Source organism: Sus scrofa, chromosome 9 (genome assembly GCF_000003025.6).
Source record: "Sus scrofa isolate TJ Tabasco breed Duroc chromosome 9, Sscrofa11.1, whole genome shotgun sequence".
NCBI classification, from domain to species: Eukaryota; Metazoa; Chordata; class Mammalia; order Artiodactyla; family Suidae; genus Sus; species Sus scrofa.
Genome location: NC_010451.4, coordinates 121,420,068 through 121,442,780, shown reverse-complemented (window position 1 = coordinate 121,442,780; position 22,713 = coordinate 121,420,068). Strand labels below are relative to the sequence as shown.

General features: G+C 44.5%; 1 protein-coding gene across 5 annotated transcripts in view; it reads right to left on the bottom strand.

Moving 5' to 3' along the window:
* The window catches only part of FAM163A (family with sequence similarity 163 member A), an 82,541-nt gene that overhangs the window by 17,861 nt on the left and 41,967 nt on the right, over positions 1-22,713 (bottom strand). The window contains exon 1 of one of the 5 annotated variants that reach the window (XM_021063748.1): positions 21,627-22,585. The exons of the other annotated variants lie outside the window; for them this stretch is intronic. The gene's annotated coding sequence lies outside the window, so the exon portion shown is untranslated. Of the gene's footprint in view, positions 1-21,626; positions 22,586-22,713 lie in introns of those variants that run through there. 5 annotated transcript variants of the gene reach the window in all.

Here is a 22,713-nt window from a genome sequence, read left to right as displayed (position 1 = left end):
TTTCTTTCCTACTTGGCTTAGGAAGTTTTCTTGCACATAAGGTTATGTAAGGAATTTTTCATTTTTAAAATTTAATTATTCATCTTGCAGGGATCTGTTTTTATACTCTTAGGGTTTCTGTTTTAGTTAGATGTTTTGTTTTTTTTAGATAGAGAGCCAATTCTGGCAGGTGAGTCCAATTTTCTTAGAATTAAATTATCATCTTTGGTACATATTAATTTCACATCTATTTATATACATATCTGTTTCTGAACTGCCTATTCAGTTCTATTTATCTATCTGCCTACAGTTATTCCTATACCTATGCCCTAGTGTTCTTATTGCCTTTTTTAAATTTAATTTTTATTTTATATTGGAGTATAGTTGACTTACAATGTTGTGTTAGTTTCAGATGTACAGCAAAGTGACTCAGTTATAATATACATATTGCCGTTCTTTTTCAGATTATTTTCCCATATAGATTATTACAGAATATCGAGTCAAGTTCCCAGGGCTATACAGGAGCTCCTTGTTGATTAACTATCTTACATATTAGTAATGTGTATATGTTAATTCCAAACTCCTAGGCAATCCCTCCCCTCCATGTTTCCCCTTTGGTAACCATGAATTTGTTTTCAGAGGCTAGAGCCTTTCTACAAATCAGTTCATTTGCATCATTTTTAATATTGCTGCAAATGGCATTATTGCATTCTTTTTTATGGCTAATACTCCACTGTATATATGTACCACGTCTTTATCCATTCCTCTCTTGATGTACATTTAGGTTGCTTCCATGTCCTGGCTATTTAAATAGTGCTGCTATGAACAGCAGTATCTTTTCAAATTATGGTTTTCTCTGGATATATGCCCAGGAGTGGAATTGCTGGATCATATGGTAGTTCTATTTTTAGTTTTTTAAGGAACGTCCATACTGTTCTCCATAGTGGTTGTACCAATTTACATTTCTACCAACAGTGTAGGAGGGTTCCCTTTTAATCTGTACCCTCTCCAGTGTTTATTGTTTCTATACTTTTTGATGATGGTAATTCTGACTGATATAAGGTTAGCTCATCGTAGTTTTGAGTGGCATTTCTCTAATAATTAGTGATGTTGAGCATCTTTTCATGTACTTTTATGGTCACCTTTGAAGAAATGTCTATTTAGATCTTCTGCCGATTTTTTGATTGTTTTTCTTTTTTTTAAATATTGAGCTGCACGACCCGTTTGTATATTTTGGAAATTAATCTCTTGATGGTCACATCATTTACACACAAATACTTTCTTCTAGTCTGTAGATTCTCTTTTCAATTTGTTTTTGGTTTCCTTTGCTGTGCAAAAACTTTTAAGTTTAATTCGGTCCCATTCGTTTATTTTTATTTTCTTATTCTAGGAAGTGGATCCAAAAGGATATTGCTGCAATTTATGTCAAAAAGTCTTCTTCCCATGTTTTCCTCTAAGAGTTTTATAGTATCCAGTTTTTACATTTAGGTCTTTAATCTATTTTGAGTTTATTATTGTGTATCATGTTAGAGAAGGTTCTAATTTCATTCTTTTCCATGTAGCTGTCCAGTTTTCCCAGGACAATTTATTGAAGAAACTGTCTTTACTATATATTCTTGCCTCCTTTGTCATAGATGAATTGACCATAGGTGCATGAGTTTATTTCTGGGCTTTCTATCCTGTTCCATTAATCTGTAAGTCTGTCTTTGTGCCAGTGCCATACTATTTTGATGACTGTAGCTTTATGGTATAGTCTGAAGTCAGGGAGTCTGATTCTTCCAGCTCCATTTTTCTTTCTCAGGATTACTTTGGCTATTCAGGGTCTTTTGTGTTTCCATACAGATTAAAATTTTTTTATTCTACTTCTGTGAAAAATGCCACTGGTAATTTATAGGGATTGCATTGAATGTGCAGATTGCCTTGAAGTAGCATAGTCATTTTGACAATATCGATTCTTCTAATCCAAAAACATGGTCTATCTTTCCATCTGCTTGTATCCTCTTTTATTTCTTTCATCAGTGCCTTACAGTTTTCAGAGTATAGGTCTTTCATCTCTGTTTTTATTAATTTGATTCATCATAAATTTTAAGACTGGTAAGACTATATATTTATTAAGGTATAGTTGATGTACAATATTATACATAAGTTTCAGGTGTACAACATAGTGATTTATAATATAAATATTCCATTATAGTTATTATAAAATATTGGCTGTGTTCCCTGTGTTGTACTATATATCCTTGGAGCTTATTCAGAATATATGCATGGTTTAGACATGGTAGTTTGTTCTTCTTAATTCTCTACCCCATCTTGCCTCCTTCCCTCTCCCAACTGGTAACCACTAGTTTGTTCTATCTGTGAGCCTATTTCTTTTTTGTTATATTCACTAGTTTGTTTTATTTTTCAGATTCCACATTTAAGTGATATCATACAGTATTTGTCTTTCTCTGACTTATTTCAGTTAGCAAAATACCCTCCAAGTCCATCCATGTTGCTATAAGAGGCAAAATTTCACTCTTTTTTATGGCTGAGTGGTATTCCATTGTACGTATATGTGTGTATATACCACATCTTTACCCATATTGATGGGCACTTAGGTTGCTTCCATACAGTAAGACTATATTTTATTTTATTTTATTTATTTTTTTTAGGGTGGCACCCATGGCATATGGAAATTCCCACGAGAGGGGTCATATTGGAGCTGCAGCTGCCAGCCTACACCACAGCCACAGCAATGCAGGATATGAGCCACATCTGCAACCAACACTACAGCTCAGGGCAATGCCAGATCCTTAACCTGCTCAGCAAGGCCAAGGATCAAACCCGTGTCCTCACAGATACTAGTTGGGTTCATTACCACTGTGCCATCATGGGAATTCCAAGCCTATATTTAAATTTTCATTGCTCTGTAACATACACAAAGTGCACAAATCATAAATAAGCATCTTAATGAGCTTCCTCACACTGAACACACCCATGTAACCTGCCCCTAAAAGCTGACCTTGGGGCTCTGGCTTGTGAGTCTGTTTTTACTCTCAGGCATGAGTGTAGACTCTCTCATGGCCACTAGCCCCTTTGCCACTAGCTCTTGGGCCATAGCTTCTTAAACAAGTTCAGGGCCTCATAACAAGAAGCCAAGGCAGGGAAGATTGCTGGAGCTGGACTATGACAAGGGGAGAAATGTGAACTTCTGCCCCAGAGCTTTCCCACCTGGAAAGGGCACCCAACTGTACTGTCTGTAAATTAGCAAAGAGGAAAAATGACTGAAGCCTGAAGCCTCTCACTTTCCTCTTACCAACAGCAGGAAGAGCTGGGTCATTCCCCTGTCGAACTCCACTGTCCAGGTGGTAGGGCTGGGAGCACCTGGGATGCAGTGCCCTTGAGAGGAAGGGGTGTGTGCAGGGGCTGCTGCCTCCTTTCTTGGTACAGAGAGCCCTCAGGGGAGGACATCCAGCCAAACGTCGAAGCTGCTCTGGGTAATATAAAATGATTTCTCTTTTGCAGATTGGGAAATCTTTATAGGTGATGCTGTGTTTAGGAAATTTTCTCCTTAATTTGGATTTAGATTGAACTGTCTCTGAGAACTATTTGACCTTGGAAGATATGATGAATTGTGTGTGTATACACACACAAGCTCAAACCAACACCAACCCTCTGGGTACTGCAGTACACATTACCTGAGAGAGAGACAGAGAGAGAGAGAGGCAGAGGTAGAGACAGACAACTTGGAGGACTGAAGACCAACCTCGACTGGCTTGTGCTGCTGAAGCCTCCCCCCGCCCCAAATTCCTGATGTGATTCTGGATCAGGTGGCTCAGATGCTGGGAAATGGCCTGCTGCCATACCATAGTGTCCTTGCATTGCCAAGAAGTGACAAAGGGGACAAATCCTAAGGAACAATCAAATCCTGTAGGTCGTGGACTAAAGAATGGTCCCCTCTGAGAAACAGGAAAAGAGGAAGAAGAAAAGGGAGAGAACTTGCTTTCTGTCCCCTTGGATTATGGTATGAGACTGGCTTGGCTCAACATTCACTTAAATTTTCTTCCTCCTTGGGTGTTCTCATCATGATGCAGCAGAAATGAATCCAACCAGGAACCATGAGGTTGCAGGTTTGATCCCTGGCCTTGCTCAGTGGGTTAAGGATCCAGCGTTACTGTGAGCTACAGTGTAGGTCACAGATGTGGCTCGGATCCCGTGTTGCTGTGGCTGTGATGTAGGCTGGTAGCTGCAGCTCTGATTTGACCTCTAGCCTAGGAACCTCCATATGCAGGAGGTGCAGCCCTAAAAAAGCAAAAAAATTAACAAAATAATAAATTCTTTCCTCCTTGCAGAATGTGCCCATCTAATTATCCCAAGCCTGCCAATCAAAACTGTTACATGCACAGGTCTCGGGGGTGGGAGGTTGGAGGCAAATGTGACTTCTCCATCCCACTGATCCACAGAGGCTAATGCAACAGAGGCAACATCCAACCAGAAGGCCAGAGGCCAGAAGGCAGAAAAACAACCAAAGTGTTGCAGAGAGTGGCAGGGAGAGTATGAGAAGGAACATACTGGGTGGAAATGCTGATGCTGACAGCTAACTTGTGATCGGATGTGGCCTGCTTCTTTGTTTTCTTAAATTTTCTAGAGAAGGTGTGAGGTAGGGGAAAGGGGAAAGGTAGAAAGACAACACCTGAGTAATGGAAGAAATGAACTGAAATATGCCTCTGTGTAACTTCTACCTGTTAAAGCTGGTTTGCCTTCAAGGGTCATTTATGATGGATCCCTCTCTCTTCAAAAGACAGTCTTGTCAACCTCTCAAGACAGACAGCATGCCATATATCTGTGCTCAGCTAGTTGCTGTGAAGAGAAGCCCACCTATCTGGGGCTTGGGTATTTGGCAGGTGGCCTTCCATGTGGTAATGCAGGGACCCAGGGTCCTCCCATTTTGCCTCCAGTCGTCCGACAGAGGATGAGTAGAGGATCATGGGAGGAAGGGTTTTGTGGGCCAGACCCGGAGGTGGCGCACATCACGTCCACTCACATGCCACTGGTCAGAGTCCAGGCATGGACCGCACCCAAGTGCAAGGGAGGCTGGGAGGCGCAGAGGGCTGAGCGTCTGGGAAGAAAGAGGACCAGGATTTGTAGAGTTGAGTCATCTTTGCCACAGTCCCTACCTTCTAGTCCATCCTTAGTCCTTGGCATTAGCTCTTTGCACTTTTGCTCCAGTAACACTGAAATGCATGTCTTTTCCCAGGTAAGCCATCCTCTCTCCTCTTGTCTCTGCAGCTTTATAAACACTGTTCCTTCATCCTAGGCCACCTTCTCTCCACCCATAACTATATGGCAAATTTTTCTTACTCCTTAGGAATCAGATCAAGAACACATCTGCCTTTTTCAGGCATTCCATGACTTCTCTAGGCAGACTCAGCACTTCCTCATTCTGTACTTTATCCCTCCTTCGTAGCACTTGCGTAGTTTATAATTCATAATTTCTAATTGTTTTGAGATGGACCTGTCTCCTTTGCTAAACTTCAAGCCCAGTGTAGGCAGGAATGGCGTGTTTATCTCTGCACCTGCTTGGCAGAGCGCCTGGCATGAAAAGGACTCAGTAAATGCTTATTGATTGAATAAATGAACAAAAGACAGAACATTTCCCCTGCTTTGCTTTTTTTTCCTGGCTAAATATTTCCTTCTCCCTTTCCCGAGCAGCCTGGCTTCCAGTCTCTTCATCATTCTTGTCTCCATCTTCTGCATGAGCTCCAATTTGTCTAATTCGTCATCCAGTGGGGAGCCCCAGATCTGAAGAGGGCACTCAGGGTTTGAACTGATTGGTGCTGGACTCACTGTGCTGGCTTTGTTCCCTTACTCGAGACTAAAATTGATGGCAGGTGTGGGACAGGGCCTCAGATATGATCAGAGACCCTTCTTTCCCCTCGGAATGCTTTCCCCCAGCCAAGCACATCTGATGTACCGCTCAAGAACCATCCCTTTGGTCAGGACATTTTCAAGACCTTCGGGGAGGGGTGTTCAGTTTAGATGTAGAAGGCATTGCTGGGTTGTATGGGATTTTGAAAGTTATGCCAGATGCTTCTGTGTCTATAGATAGAAGTGGTCACAGTGCTGCAGACTTTCTTTCTTAGCGAGATCACTTGAGAGCCTCTTTCTGCCACGTAGATATCAAGGACTGGTCTGGTGGATTGAAATGCAACATCTAGTTCATCCTTCTCCTGCGGGTTTTACGGCAAGGCAGAGGCTAGAATGCTAAAAGTGACATTTTCCAGACTCCTTGGCAGTTAGGATTCCGGACATGATTTAAGGGTGGCCGATCAGATGGACTCGCACGAGATCTGGAAGGTAGAAGTAAGGCAAAAGCTACTTTTCTGCCGCTTCTGCTGCCACGCGAGGTGATTGACACATGGAGGTTACTGTAGCAGAGTTAGCACAAGTCTCAGTGACTCTCAAGAGACAGGGCTAGTGGCATTTATTTATTTATTTATTTGCAGTGGTGGATCTAGCAGGATCTCTGTGGTTCTGGAGCCAGTTGTTGCGGTGGAAGCTTCCTGACTTCCGGGTTACAGCTAAGGCCATGTGTGTTTACAGTCAGCAGCTCTGGTCTTAGCTTTGTGATCCCTCAGATTCCTGACGCGGTGCTATTGTTCCAGGGGTCATTTACAGGGGCTCAGCCTAGAGACTGCCCCCTTAAGACTGTCAATGATTTATAAGCACCTAATCTCCTGTATTAAATACCTTTCTCTTAAAACAGCTAAAATGAGGAGTTCCCATAGTGGCGCAGCAGAAACAAATCTGACTAGGAACCATGAGGTTGTGGGTTCGATCCCTGGCCTTGCTCAGCAGGTCAAGGATCCGGCATTGCCATGAGCTGTGATGTAGGTCGCAGACACAGCTTGGATCTGTGTAAAATATGGATAACACGGAAAAAAATTGAATGTAAAGAAACAAAGGAATGGAGTACACAGTGCTGGGCTGGGAGTGGAAGTGATGCTAAAGATTGTAAATACCACCCCCCTTTTTGTATCACTTTCTGTAATGCTGTTTTATAATAAATTTTTATAAACTCTCTTTTGTTCTATAAATCCCCTTTAGATTAATTCTTATGTTTTTCAGTAATTCTGGCCACTTTGATAACCCTCCCCTATGCCCCCTCCTTGCCACCTCGCTAAGTTTCATCAGGTGCTTCTCTCTGGGGTTACAGGATGGCATCCATGGCTACACATTTCCAGGGTGAGTATGTGGGGAAAGAGCCCGGGCCTGAGCTGGAAGCCCCAGGTTAAATTCCTCTTGTATAAACCTTTGCCTTTAGCATTTCCTGAGTTCATTCCCATGTAGTATCTGAATTCCTTTCCAGATGCAAACCCTCCCGATGCCTATCTAAATAAATACCTTGTATTATCCGTAGCATCTAGAGAGGGTTCTGTACTGTGGGTACTCATATTTGTTAAACCAAAGTCATACATATAAAAGTATCATATAAGCTCTTCATAAAGCAAGGGATTACTATTTGTTTATTCTCAATTTTTGTAGAATTTTAAATTATAAATTATTCAATTTATTCAAGTTTTAAGAAACAGAACAAGTGTTCACCCATTTCCCCACATCTCCCACCACCTCTGGTAACCACCCATCTGAACTTGGTTTTGTTTGTTTTAGACTCCACATGTAAGAGAAATCATATGGTATATCTCATTCTTTGTCTGACTTATTTCACTTAGCATACTGCCCTCAAGATCCATCCATGTGGTTGCAGATGGAAAGATTTCATTCTTTGTTATGGATGAACAATTTCTCTCTCTCTCTAATTTACTTATCCATTCATCCCTTGATGGATGGGTAGCACTGGCCTCATAAAATGAATTTGGAAGAGTTCCCTCCTCCTTCAGTTTTGGCGGAGAGTTTGAAAAGGACCGATAATTCTTCTTTGACTGGAAGAATTCACCAATGAAACTGTCTGGTCTGGGATATTGTTTGTTAGGAGTTTCTGATTACTGATTCAATCTTACTAGCAATTTGTCCAGATTTTCTGTTTTAACATGGTTCAGTCTTATTAGGTTGTATGTTTCTAAGAACCTACTCATTCTTCTAGGTCATCCTATTCATTGTCATATAACTTCACAGTGGTCTCTTATGATCCTTCGTATTTCTGGGGTATCCGCTGTAACATCTCCTCTATCATTTCTGATTTTATTTCTTTGAGTCTTCTCTCTTTTTTCTTGGTGACCCCCTGAGCAAGAGTAGGGATCAAACTTGCATTCTCATGGAGACAACTTTGTCCTTAACCTGCTGAACCACAACAGGTACTCCAAGGCATTTTTAAAATTTCTCTTTTGAGTTCCTCCTTGATCCACTGGCTGTTTAGTAGCATGTTGTCTAAATGCCACATATCTATGAGTTTTCCAGTTTTATTTGTGTAAGTAATTTTTTAATGGTAATATATATTTTAAAATTATTATTATTTTTAATAGTTATTTCCCCAATACAATTTTTTTTTCTACTGTACAGCATGGTGACCCAGTTACACATACATGTACGCATTCTATTTTCACACATTATCATGCTCCATCATAAGTGACTAGACATAGTCCTCAGTGCTACACAGCAGAATCTCACTGCTAATCCATTCCAAAGGCAACAGTTTGCATCTATTAACCCCAAGCTCCCCAACCACCCCACTCTCTCCCCCGCCCCCTTGGCAGCCACAAGTCTATTCTGCAAGTCCATGATTTTCTATGTAATTAATTTTTCATTTCATGTGGTAGAAAAAGACACTTGATATGATTTCAGTCATCTTAAATTTATTAAGGCTTGTTTTGTGCCCTAACATGACCTATCCTGGAAAATATTCCATGTATACATGGAAGAATACATGAGAAGAATGTGTATTCTGTTGTTTTTGGATGACATGTTCTATAAATATCTGGTAAGTCCCATTCATTCTAACAGGTTGTTTAAAGTTGATGTTTTCTTACTGATTTTCCGTCTGGATGATCTATCCATTGAGGTAAGTGGGATATTAAAGTCCCCTACTACTATTGTATTGCTGTCTGTTTCTCCCTTTAGGTCAATTAATATCTGCTTTATATATTAGGTGCCAGTAGGTTTGGTGTATAAATATTTACAAATGTTATACTTTCCTGTTGGACTGACCTTATATCATTATATTTACCATAAATGCCCTTCTTTGTCTCTTATTATAGGTGTTTGTTTGTTTGTTTGTTTGTTGCCTTTTTAGGGCCACACCCATGGCATACTGAGGTTCCTAGGCTGGGGTTGAATGGGAACCATAGCTACTGCTCTACACCACAGCTACAGCAACATCAGATCCAAGCCGCGTCTGTGACCTACACCACGGCTCATGGCAACACCGGATCCTTAACCCACTGAGCAAGGCCCAGGATCGAACCTGCGTCCTCATGGATCCTAGTCAGATTCGTTTCCACTGAACCACGACAGGAACTCCATAGTCTTGTTTTAAAGTCTGTTTTTGTCTGATATAAGTATAACTGCTCCAACTTTCTTCTGTTTCCAGTTGCGTGGAATATCTTTCCATTCTTTCACTTTCAGTCTGTGTCCTTGCATTTATAATGAGTTTCTTGCAGGCAGCATATAGATGGGTCTTGTTTTTAAAAAATATTCAGCTATTCCATGTCTTTTGATTGGAAAATTTAGTCCATTTAACATAATTGTTGAAACATATGTGCTTGTTGCCATTTTGTCAACTGTTTTCTGGCTGTTTTGTAGTTCCTTTCTGTTTTTTTTTTTTTTTTTTTTTTTTTTTTTTTTTTTAAGTTAGTGCTATTACAACAGTATAAGAAGTTCCTAAAGCATGCCTGACTACCACCTGCAACATTAATGCCCAGGATACTAGTTTAAAAAAATCCAGATTCCTAGAAACCCCTAGATCTAGTAAACCACACTCTCTGTGGATGACAGCTGGTGATATGAATTTTAAGGTGATTATTCAATTTATGGATCGAACTGGCACCTTTTGAGTAAAAGGAGCAACTATTAATAATTATGCTGGGACAACTGGCATAAACCAGGATAGTCACCCTCCTTTCAAGTATTTGACTTTACAATGAAGTGTGAGAACCACTGTCTGAGGTTCTAATTCTTTTGTAATGAACACCCAGTGTCTTCCTTTAATTCCCTACCAGGTCACAACAAGGACAAGGTCCTGAGCCAGCAGGTTGAGCAGGCAGCTGCAGTACTTCCACAGGGCTGGGCAGAAGCAGAAGAGGGATGAGAATGTGGGAACAAGGACAGCTGCTGTCCTAGGCAAGTCTTGACCCACCATAGCCTCCTGTTACCTTGAGAGATGCTGCTATGGCCACCATGGACAAACGGCAGGACTAGTGCTAGGATCCCCCTCACCAGCCTTCAAGGACCAGGCTGTTGTCATCCAGAAATGGGGCTTTAAAGGGGATTTCATTCACGCGAATAATGTCCCATATTCAACAGTGAGAATGAATGCCTGTGAAGGGTCAGACAGCCAGCAATAACCACCTAGCATGCGGTAGGGCTCTGCCATCTGCCTGCTGCCCAGTGTGGTATTTAAGACAGCAGCAGGGCCTCCAGCTCCTGGGCCAGGCTGTGGTTTCCTTCCAGGGAACTTGTCCTCTGTTCATTTTGCCTTTTTTAATTTACAATCATGGAAAAGCACCCAGTTCCATCAAAGCCAGTTCTGAGAACTTTGAGCCTAAGAGAGCTAAAAAAAATGACACCTGAAATACTAGTCTCTGACCCATCTCACCAGGATCCCTTGAGATTTAATAAGACACCATCTACCGCTGAGGTTTTCGCTGTCTCCTAAGAGCATTAAGCCAGCAGTCCACAGAGTTTCTGCATGAACATTTACTCGTGCTTTTCCTCTTATCTACGCTTCATCCTCTATTCACGCACGTACTTTTCTGTGTGGGTGAGACAAGCCCATAACCTACTATGTGAATGGACTGATGAACCCTTGGATTTGTAGTGTAGTTTGCAGATACTTGGAATTTTGGAAAGCGTAAGCAGCTTTAAAATAAGGTTTTAATTATGCCATAGCTAACAGACTGCTTAGGGTGATGTATGTGACCCACATAGACCTTTATGTATTCCCTGCCATGGGGGCATAGAGGGAACGGATCATGTTCGAAGCCAATCAAGAGAACAATCATTAACGAAACTGGGCTTGTTGCGCTTGCCCAAAAGATACTGGAGAAAGGACGGGACGAGAGGCTATGATAACTGTTGTCAAATACCTGAGGACCCGTCCCTTGAAAGAAAGACTTGTTTTGATGTTTTCTCTTGGTTCCATTAAACCATGCGACTCCATGCTTTCTTTTTTATGCTATTCCCCTCCCCGCTGTCTCCACCTTTTTTTTTTTTTTTTTTTTTTTTTTGTCTTTTTGCCATTTCTTGGGCCACTCCTGCGGCATATGGAGGTTCCTAGGCTAGGGGTCAAATCGGAGCTGTAGCCACCAACCTACGCCACAGCCACAGCAAGAGGGATCCGAGCTGCATCTGCGACCTACACCACAGCTCACAGCAACGCTCTATCCTTAACCCACTGAGCAAGGCCAGGGATCGAACCCGCAACCCCATGGTTCCTAGTCGGACTCGTTAACCGCTGAGCCACGACGGGAACTCCCCTCTCCACCTTTTTTAAGTGCCACTTCCTCCATGGAACCTTGCCTCAACAGAGACAGGTGTCCCCTCTGTCCCCTCTGTCAGATGGCCAGCATTTACCACACCGTATTATTATTATTATTTTGTCTTTTTGCCATTTCTAGGGCCACTCTCTCGGCATATGGAGGTTCCCAGGCTAGGGGTCTAATCAGAGCTGTAGCCACCGGCCTACGCCAGAGCCACAGCAACGTGGGATCCGAGCCACGTCTGTGACCCACACCACAGCTCACAGCAATGCCAGATCCTTAACCTACTGAGCAAGGCCAGGGACCGAACTCGCAACCTCATGGTTCCTAGTCAGATTCGTTAACCACTGCGCCAAGATGGGAACTCCACACGGTAATATTTTTAAAACTTCTTATTATCTCTGGGTCTCATCCATGAGAGTGTGGAGCCCTTGAGGGAGGATCTGGGGCACACTTTGCTATTTCAGCCCCTAACACAGAGTAGATGGGGCCTGCATGTTTACAGCATGAATGAATGGAAGGTCATTATTTGGGAGGAGCTTTTTGCTCTCAGGGCTCTGTAAGGTGATGGGGACATCATCAACTCCTTTCATTGATTAGGTAACTGAGTCTCAGAGAGAACACGTGATGCACCCAGGCTCCCATAACTAGCATGTGGTGTTGCAGACTTGTTCTCAGGTTTTCTAGGTGGAACGCCAGCTTCCTCACAATGAGAAAAAGTGTGAGAGCACCGAGGCAATACTAACAAGCAAGCCACTATTTAGTGGCATTAACTACGTCGCTCCTTCCTGGGTCTGGGCCTTCTATTAAGATATTAAGACTGGAAAATGTCCTCGGAGAATCAGAGAATGGATGGGTGGGGACTGGGAAGGAGGGAGAAATGGGCGAAGGTGGTCAAAAGGTACAAACTTTCAGTTACAAAATAAGTAAGTTGTGGGAATTAATGCATAGCGTGGTGACTATCGTTAATGGTATTGCATTGAGGAGTGCCCGTCGTGGCGCAATGGTTAACAAATCCGACTAGGAACCATGAGGTTGTGGGTTTGATCCCTGACCTTGCTCAGTGGGTTAAGGATCTGGCATTGCCGTGAGCTATGGTGTAGGTCGCAGACACGGCTTGGATCCCGTGTTGCTGTGGCTCTGGTGTAGGCCGGCAGCTATAGCTCTGATTAGACCCCTAGCCTGGGAACCTCCATATGCTGCGGGAGCGGCCCTACAAAAGGCAAAAAGACAAAAAATAAAAAATTAAAAATAAAAATAAAATATTGCATTGAATATTCAAAAGTTTCTAAGAGAGAGTAGATCTTAAAAGTTCTCATCGCAAGAAATAATTGTAACTATGGTGTGGGGACAGACGTTAGATTTCTGGTGGTGATCACTGCACGATGTATATAAATATGGAATCACTATGCTGTACACCTGAGACAAATACGTCAATTTTACCTTAAGAAAGGAATGAATAATGTTGACCATAGATATTTATTACCCATGACAATTGTTTGAAGTGGGAATATTTCATTTTACAAATGAGGAAACTGAAGGTCAGAGAGATTAAGAAACTGGCCCATCCAGGAGTTCCCGTCGTGGCGCAGTGGTTAACGAATCCGACTAGGAACCATGAGGTTGCGGGTTCGGTCCCTGCCCTTGCTCAGTGGGTTAACGATCCGGCGTTGCCGTGAGCTGTGGTGTAGGTTGCAGACGCGGCTCGGATCCTGCGTTGCTGTGGCTCTGGTGTAGGCCGGTGGCTACAGCTCCGATTGGACCCCTAGCCTGGGAACCTCCATATGCCGCAGGAGCGGCCCAAGACCAAGAAATAGCAAAAAGACCAAAAAAAAAAAAAAAAAAAAAAGAAACTGGCCCATCCAGTAAGCGGCAGCATCAGGGTTTGGACCCTGGTCTATACGGCACCGAAGCTCATTAACCTCTGCACTCTATTGCTCAAAAGAGTAAGCCTTCCATTCACACCACTGTTACTTCTGGAAAAGGAAAGTCAACCTTCACTCCAAAGAAAGGAGCACTTTTTAGAAGTGAGAAGCTGCTGAGACAGAGTGGTCTAGTGACTCAGGAGGCAGGGAGGCCAACGCCACTCGTAACTGGAGGTGTTTTAGCATTTGACGGGAACCCGAGCTTGGCTCAGATGACAAATGCAGGCCACACACCATATGACTAAACATCTCAAGGTTAAAAATCAAGCTCGCACCTGTGAAATAGAGTGTTCTGTCCTCCTGCCTCGATGAATAGACGTTGTGACACCTGGACATCCAGGTTCCATTCTAGAATGCCAAGACTGCTTGGAGCTCCATGCTTGCAGGGAGACAGCACAGGGACAACTGGCCCACTTGCCATACTGCAGCCCATCTCCTCCTCTTTCCACTCCAGACTTGCTCCTATGCCCCTGAGGGGCCTTGTATGCATGGAGTGCAGACACTCCAGCCTGAAAGTCTAGGCTCCGTTCACTGTCCCCAAAGAACTGCTCAGAAATACGCATACCCGTGGAGGGACAGACAAAGGAGAAGAGGCCTGAACAGGTGGGAAGCAGCTCAGGGTTGTTTGGACAGGGCAAAGGTTCGGTTTGTTTGTTTTGCTGTGCCCACAGCATGCCAAAGTTCCCAGGTTAGGGATCGAACCCACACCACAGCAGTGGCCCAAGCCACAGTAGTAACAAGGTCAGACCCTTAACCGTGAGGCTACCAGAGAGCTCCAAAGGTATGGTTTCCAAAGAGAAGGCACAGATACCTCCTTTGACCCTACAGATTTGTCCTCAGGTAGGAGGGGCATGGCCAAGGAGGGCCAGGGCGGGAGCTTCTCTTGCCTGGGTCTAATGGCTACTTCCAATATCAGAGTTCCATGATATTAAGTTCCTTGGGTCTGTCCTTTCTTTTGGATGTTTATGTTACCTGAGTTTAAAATCTTCTGTCTGGGACAAAGACATCCAGGATGGATAATTCTGAGCTGGCCATGAGAGAAGCTTTGTGAGGCTATTAGATTTTGTGTGCAGTGGCCTAAAAAAGGAATATTGCTAGAAAAACCTAGACAAGATAGTTGGTGGAAACAAATGCATTTCCTTTTGTTTTTGCTCTTTTGTCCCTGTCTGGCTGCCCATACAATGTCCTTTCTTTAAAAGAATGTTCTGGGCTTTGGGGACTTTTCCTCCTTTATCCCACAACTTTCTTCTACTGATCGCTTCTCTTTCTTTATTCTCGGATGTTTCAAAGGCCACCATCTTCCCAAGTCTGTCCAGAATCTGAAGTGGAGTTGCCTTCTCCACCGCCCTCCCCGCCCCTGACAGTAGACCTTTTCTATAGCAAATACCTTAGACAGAAATCCCAGTCTCTGGGAGGGCTCACTGCTATCTACCCAGATCAGCAGAAGGACGAGTTTAGCCTCTTAGGGGGGACAGCAGCTACAGAGGCCAGGTTTGTCTTGTTCACCAAACCAAAGTTCCCTTTACCCCAGCTTATATCTGCAGGTGGGTTGAAAGGTCTGTATAGGGCTGGGTTAAAAATATAGATTCTAGAAACTGTGGACCAGATTGGATTGAAACACTGGTCCACAGCCTATTAGCTTTGTAATCTTGGACAAATCATGTAGTCACTTTGGGCATCAGTTTTCTATGTCTAAAATCTCTAAAATGGGGATGCTAAAAAATTATCATAACTATGTCATAGGGCCATTAGGAGGAAAAGATTCGTAAAAAGCTCTTAATGTTTCAGTGACTAGCACATAACATCTCCTCAAAAAAAAAAATGTCAGCTATTATTAGAGCCTCCTACTTCTGTTGATGGTATTAGGGCTTGGAACCTTGGTCTGATCACTGACATCTTTTAACTTCTCCTGTATTTAATCATCTGTCTCCTCCTTTCTATGCCCACTGCTGCCATCTGAGTTGAGGGTCACATGTCAAAAGGGTGTCCTTTTCCTACCAATCTCTTCTTTCCATCTTTTCTGTGTACTGCTGTATTCGCCTTTTCCTAAATCATTTTTGGTTATGTTCTTTCCTTCCTCTAGAACATTCTGGACTCACCACTGCCCACTGCACAGACACAAACTTGCCTGTTCAGCAACATCCCCCCAGTCCTTCTTTTCACCCTTATCTCCCCCCGAAATATGAGTCTTCAGGTCAAACCAGATTGGTCTATTTGTGAATCCTGGCAGTCAGATGTCTTGCATTTAAATACACTGTGTGCCATTTATTAGTTGTGTGACCTTGGACATGGCTCCTAGTTGTGTTGAGCCCCCACGTTGTCATGCTGCAGAAAGGGGGTGGTAAGACTACTTTATTGTAGAATGACTTTACCTTCCTCCCAGGGCAGCCATGTGAACCAACTAAGATAATGTGATGGCACTTTGTAAACTTAAATCACTATACAAATATTAGATTTTTAGTCTTTGCAGGTCTGGTCCAGAAGACAGCTTAATCTTTCCTTTTAAGGGGCACCTCAATGCAAACTTCCCAGATCATCAAATCCAGGACTTCACAATGTTTGAAAATGAGAAAAAAGATGAGAAAGAAGAAAGAGATGGGAGAAGAGGAGAGAGAATAATCTAATCTCCTCTCCTAGGAAGGCACTGAAAGACTTTGAGATGAAGTAACTGGAAATTTTCATTTATTTTAAATCGATTTAATGACCAACCAGAGCCATCTTTGGGCTCATTGAAAGGGGTCTGGTGAGTGATGTTTTTGGGTTTTTTGTTTTTTGTCCTTTTGCCTTTTCTAGGCCCACTCCTGCACCATATGGAGGTTCCCAGGCTAGAGGTCTAATCAGAGCTATAGCTGCCGGCCTACACCACAGCCACAGCAACGTGGGATCTGAGTCGCGTCTGTGACCTACATCACAGCTCAGGGCAACGCCGGATCCTTAACCCACTGAGCAAGGCCAGGGATCGAACCCACAACCTCATGGTTCCTAATCGGATTCATTAACCACTGCGCCACGACGGGAACTCCTGGTGAGTGATGTTTCTGCAAGGAGACCATGCCGTCTGCATGAGTATGTGTATGGGGCTAGAGGTAGGCGGCTGTGGTGTGCCAACTAAGGAGGCTGTTTTAGGGCACATGGGAGGGCAGCAGGTCTGAGGCCTGAACATAGTGCCCAGAGAGGGGGCAGTTCTCTGAGCCAGGTCTGCAGTCTGCCTGGCAAGGGAGGCAGGCTGGATGGAAGGTCGGGGTTGCATGGGAAAGTAGTCACAGAGCCAGAGTGCCTTGTTTACAGATTTCTTGAGCCCTTTCACTTACTGTGACATTTCTCCCCCTCAAAGCTGCAGCTCTGCAGTTCAGTATTCTTGCACAATGCCATACCCTGTCCATTGCATGCATCGCTTCATTCCAATCCTGCAAGATCCCTGGGATATATGTCTTATTTCCCCCATTGTAGAGATGGTAAAACTGAGGCTCAGAAATTTAAATTACCTGTCTAAATCCACACAACTGGTAAGAGGCACAACCAGGATTGGTACCTAAAACTGTATGCCTCAAAGCTTCACACATCAGAGTTCTCATTGTGGCTCAGCGGAAACGACACTGCCGTGGATGTGACACTGCCGTGAGCTGTGGTGTAGGTCACAGATGCAGGTCAGATCCCGCATTGCTGTGGCTGTGGCGTAGGCCGGCAGCTACAGCTCAGATTCAAACCCTAGCCTGGGAACCTCCATATGCCATGGGCGCAGCCCTCAAAAGACAAAAAAAAAAAAAAAAAAAAAAAAAAAAAAAGAATTTAAAAAGCTTCACACACCACATTGCGTTTCTCTGGACTCAGCCCATGGAGATCTCACAAGCTTTTACACATAGAAGATGGGACTAGGGGGAGTGGAAGAGCACGTCTTGGCCAGGGCAGGCTTTCCTTGTGAAGCTTAGGTCAAGGAAGCCCCTCTGGGAGGCGGTAACTAGGCTCTGAATGGTTAACAAGACAGTCTGTGCGTAATGTTCTTAGTCAAAACCAGAGGGGTGTCATTTGGATTCCCCAAATACATGAACAGCCGAGTGGGCAGCAAGGACATCTTGTCACTGTCAGATGGGTTTCCTCTTTGTTTCCCTTGGCTGGAGAAGAATACTTTTTTGCCTGGACTGTTAGAGACTGGAGGACCAGAAAAACAGATGCAGGGTCAGAGATTGAAGGTCAAGCCCGCCACCGACTGTATGCTGAGAGAAGTGATCAGGTGGTGTTGGACAAAATCACTTTTACACAAAAAATCCCAAGAAACACATCACTCAGGTTTGCATAACATTTTAGTTTCCAAAGCCCATATATTAACTTGTCTCCTAGCATCTCCAAGCTGGAGGACACAAAGGCCAGAAGTTGCCAAGCTGGCACCAGCAACACCTGGGGAGTTTTGTTACCTTTCAGGTCCCTAGATTCTGTCCAGAGCAAAGGAACCAGAACCCTGCAGGTGGCAGCTGAACTGTTACATGCTCCCACGGGCCTTTCCATGGTGAGCTGCTCGTGACGGCCAGGCCAAGGGCCACTGTCGCCCACCGCCTGTCACCTGGGCCCTGCAGCGGGCTCCTCACTGGACTCTTGTCCCCAGGCCTTCCCCTCCCAGTCTTTTCTCCACTTTGCCACCAGAGTTCCCTAAAACACTTCTGATCAGGGCGTTCCTTGCCTCCTTCCCTGACTCCCCCAAGATAAAGCCAGGCAATGTGGGGGAGCTACAGGGTGCGGTCTAGACCCTACTCTCAGCTCCACTCCATTCCTCATGCACAGCCCCTCAGTGAAGTGTTTCCTGATTTCAGCCCAGGCCTGTAGCAGATGCCGTCTATCTTTTATCAGCGCTGCTCTCAGGGTTATGTAGTTATTTGATTATAGATCTACTTAACTGCACAAGAATGTGGGGGAGGGAGCCTTTGGTGCAGAGGCTGTGCCTTGTTCATTTCTGAATCCTCAGGCCTGGCAGGTGCTCTATAAACAACAAATGAATGAATGAATGAATGCATGCATGCATGCATGCAGGTACCTTGAGCTGTCATGTATGTTCACTTCAGATCAAGCCAGTTTCAAGAACAGATGTGTTGATGAGCTTTCCTTGCTCAGACCTAATCGCACAGCTAAAAAGCTCACTGTATTTACTACAAATTAAGAGAAGTCTTGGTCTAAAGAGATCACTTAGGAACTGGAAGACTCTGCTTTGGGCTTGATACCACTTGTTCTATGACCACTTAATGTTTCTGAAATAATCTCATTTCCAACATTATTAATAATACTGCTTTGTAAGTCAAAGGACATCAAGGTTTGCTTAATGGACTTTATCTAATTCATCCTCCCACAGTCCTGATGGTTAAGCAGGCCTTGCTCTCTTTTCCTGGCAGCGGGCCTGATGTGGTCAGGGTACAGGCAGAGCTGGTGGGGCTGCCGCGAGGGCTCAGGCACCCTTCTTTCCCAGCCAGCCCATTGCACAGCTGGACCTCTGAGAAAGCACTCCTGGGTCCTGAAACTCACACAAATGCGTATGGACGAAGACAGAGATGCTAGGCTGAGAAATGCCAGGGATGCCAGATATGTCAGAGGCCACACTAGAAATGCTCAGTTTGGGGGTCTGAAGTCTAAACTTAAATCCTAGTTTTCCTTATGAACCCAGGAAAGTTACTCAATTTTTCTGAACCTTGATATTTTCATTTGTAAATGAGGATAATATTTGTCTCTTCTTTCCTGGGTTGTCTTGAGGATTAAATGATAGAGTTTAATGTCAAAGGGCTTAGCAGGTGGTTACGTACTGCACATGCGTGCGGCTGGTGAGACTAAGCTCAGAGAGCCCTCTTTGCTGAGAAGCTGAAAGCTCTGAAGGGGAAGCAGAAGACTGAGCCTGAATCCACAGCTAAGGTTAGGTTCCTGCTGAGGCGTGCATTTTACTTTGTGCCTGACTCTCGGGCCTGTAGCCCAGGGTGGTGGCTGGCCCTGAAGTGTCCTCCTTCTTTGGAAGGATCAGGATAGGGACCCTTCTGCTACACTGTGCTGGCTCTGGGTCTGCCCCGGGGGAACCTGGGACCCTGGTGCTGTTACTGCCACCGTCCTAAGGGTAAGGACCTCAGAAAGCCTAGCTGAGGGTGGGAGGAAGGAGCGTCCTCTCCAGGTTAAGCTTTCGGTGGTTCTGGGAGCCTCTGTGATGTGTTAGGAGGTGCTAAGTGGCTGTTTCGATTAAGACATCATGACACCTTTTTTTTTCAACCCAACAAACTGGTCAAGATCAAAAAACACTTATTGACGGTCATGTTTTTGGTAAGGGTGTGAGAAAATGGTCACCAGCCTACGCTAGTGAAGTGAAAACAGGTTTGACTTTTCTAGAAGGCAATTTGACAACATGTATCAGTTCCAGTCTTCAAAATCAAGGGCCCAGCAATTCCACTTTACATATTTACCCAGAAGAAGTAATTATAGCTATATGCAAATTTTAAGTCAATAACATTCACTGTAGCATTATATATGAGGGACAATCTGGAAGCAAGCTAAATGCTTAATGGCAGGGGAAAGTTAAATACATTCTGGTCCACAGAGAATACTATGGAAAAATAACATTAACATAAATACTGCTGAGCGAGCAGGCCATAAAATAGTTCTCTAAATGACACTATTTAAACATGTTTTTGTAAAGAAAAATAAACATGGGGGGAAAGCCTGGAAGAATATATCCCAAAATGTTGGACTTGTTTGCAAGGGGTGGGGTATGGGTTCTTATTTCCCCATTGTGCTTTTCGGTGTGTCCCAAGTTTTTACCTGGAATTCCTATACCTTTTATGCATTGTGAAGAAATGATTGTTAGGAAGAAAAACCCCAAACCAAAAAAAACCCCCAAAACCTGGAGTCGAGCTGGAGAGTCCGACCAGTGCTCAGAATTCCCAGGTATACTCCAGACAGCAGGCTGCCTGCCCCCTGCAAGCCCAGGGTATGCCTGTCTGAGCCCTGGCTGGATTGCTCTCCATTTATCAAAGGAAAGCTTCAGAGGGAAGACGTGGGTGTGGAGGAGAGAATGGGCTTCACAGAGACTTCCACTCAGTTTAGCAACGCCTGTATTTATAGCCTGTGCAATGACCTTTCTAGTCGGCTGCAATTTATGGTTTCTTAATTGGTTTTCTTGACACAAGCTGTAGTAACTTCTATCCCAGGCAAGGGAGGAGAAAATCTCATTGGAGTGGGAGTGAGGGCTGGGGTGGTGGAGGGGACGTGGCCTGGGGGCAGCAGGAAAGGTCAGACCTGTTCTCTCCCCAGCCTCCCTGACACACTGATTTATGCCATCTTGAACTGATTTAGTGAATCATGGCAGGGAGATGTCTGAGGAGCTGGGCTCTAAATGAATAATCCCTTGATGGTCTATATTTATCTGTCCTCCCGCAGTGATGTCCACTGCCAGTTTCTATGGTTGGGCAGCTTCTTTTTTCCACATGCGGGACAACCTGCCTGGGAGCCAAGCCACAGAAGAGTCTAGCTCGCTTGGCAGAACTGAAGACACAGGGATGGATGGGGAGGATTCAAGTCACTTATTAAGTCGATGAAATAAAATAATCACAAGGAACGGAGACTGGAAGGAATGCCCCAAACACTGAACAGCCAGCTCTCGTGCACGGCGAGCGTCTCAATGCTGGGCTATCTCCTATATCAAAGCAATGCAGTTATCTTTGTCCTTTCTCTGCATATACCAGGAATTCATGAACGTCAGCCTGCTTTTCTAATTTTGGGTTTCATGCACGCAGTTTTTTTTGCCTTCACAAGTTGATGTGCCCCTTAAGGGATGATGCCATGTCATGTTTTCTCTGGGTTTGGGTATGTAGGTATTTGGGGCAATGGTGGACACGGAACAGGGAGGGAACAGCAGGAGTTACAGCAGAGGGATCGCTTCCATGTGCCAGGCACTGCGGCAACTGCAAATCTAGTTCACCCCCACAACAAATGCTATGATGCACAACTGTCTTTCTTTTCAGACAAAAGGTTCAGAGAGCTTGAACTAAATTTTAGCTCTGGTCACTCCACTGGGAAGCAAGAGAGCTGGGCCGTGAACTAAGCAGTGGCTTGGATCCCACACTCTTACCTTCTCCACCATGGCTCTCAAAGAGGAGGCACTGGCCCAAGGTGAGGACAGGGACAAGTGTAGCTGTGGCCAGGTCATTCTTGGAGAGGACAGGAGGTTCTGGAAGGCCCCAGGTTCTGGTGGGTGTAGGGCAGGCTTGTCTTCGAATGTAGCCAACTCCGCCTGGCCCTGACTGCCCCAGCCTTCTAGGAATCCTCCAGCCTGGTCACCACAGTCCAGCGCCAACCTCCGGTTCCTATGTAGATGGATGCGCCTCAGTGAGGCCAGAGGAAGCAGGAAGCTCGCTTGCACATCTCTCCTTCCTTAGAGATTTCTACTGCTAGCATTCCTTGACGATGAAATTACCAGTGTTTGAGCAAATTCCAGAGTCAGGTGGCATCATCAGTAAAATATTCCTTATAAGCACCTGCCTAGCCCATCAGGAAGTACAATTAGTTCCCTATAGGCTTGAAGGTAGAGAATTTGCAAAGTATAAAAAAGTGGCCATCCTGCACGGGGGTTGAGGGTTCATATAGACTTAGGATCTGATTCTGGATTTGCTACGCAGTATTAATATCTCTGTCAAGTGGGCAAATGTAAAAACCGTTTTGTGCCCTCCTTTTCTTATGTAAAATAGGATTATCTTTTCCTACTATTTCAATGGGATATTGAGGGGTAAGAAGGGAAGACAGAGGGAGGCCTGGATTGCAACTCTCACCACCTCTGATCAACCAGGCAGTCTCGGGCAAGTTCCTAAACTTCTAAGAAACAGTTTCCTCCTCGGCAAGAGGAAGGTGTGGACTCAGGACCTTTAAACATCTGTTTGGTGCTCATTTTCCTTGGTCTCACACCAGGAGGCTGCCTGGTGGGGTGGGCCTAGAACTATGGGTTCTAGAAAGGGGAGGATTCAGCAGCAGCTGCAGGTCCCTGGGAAGGTGGATGGACACAGGACCCTGTCCAGAACCCTGGCAATAGCCTCTGAGAAGTCAGGGTCCCATGAACAGAGCCCCCTCCCACCCCCACCCCACCCCACCCCGCAGGCAGCACCAGACAAGGCTCTGGCCCATGCCTGTTTACACAGCTTGCTCCCCAGACGAGAAGACATGGA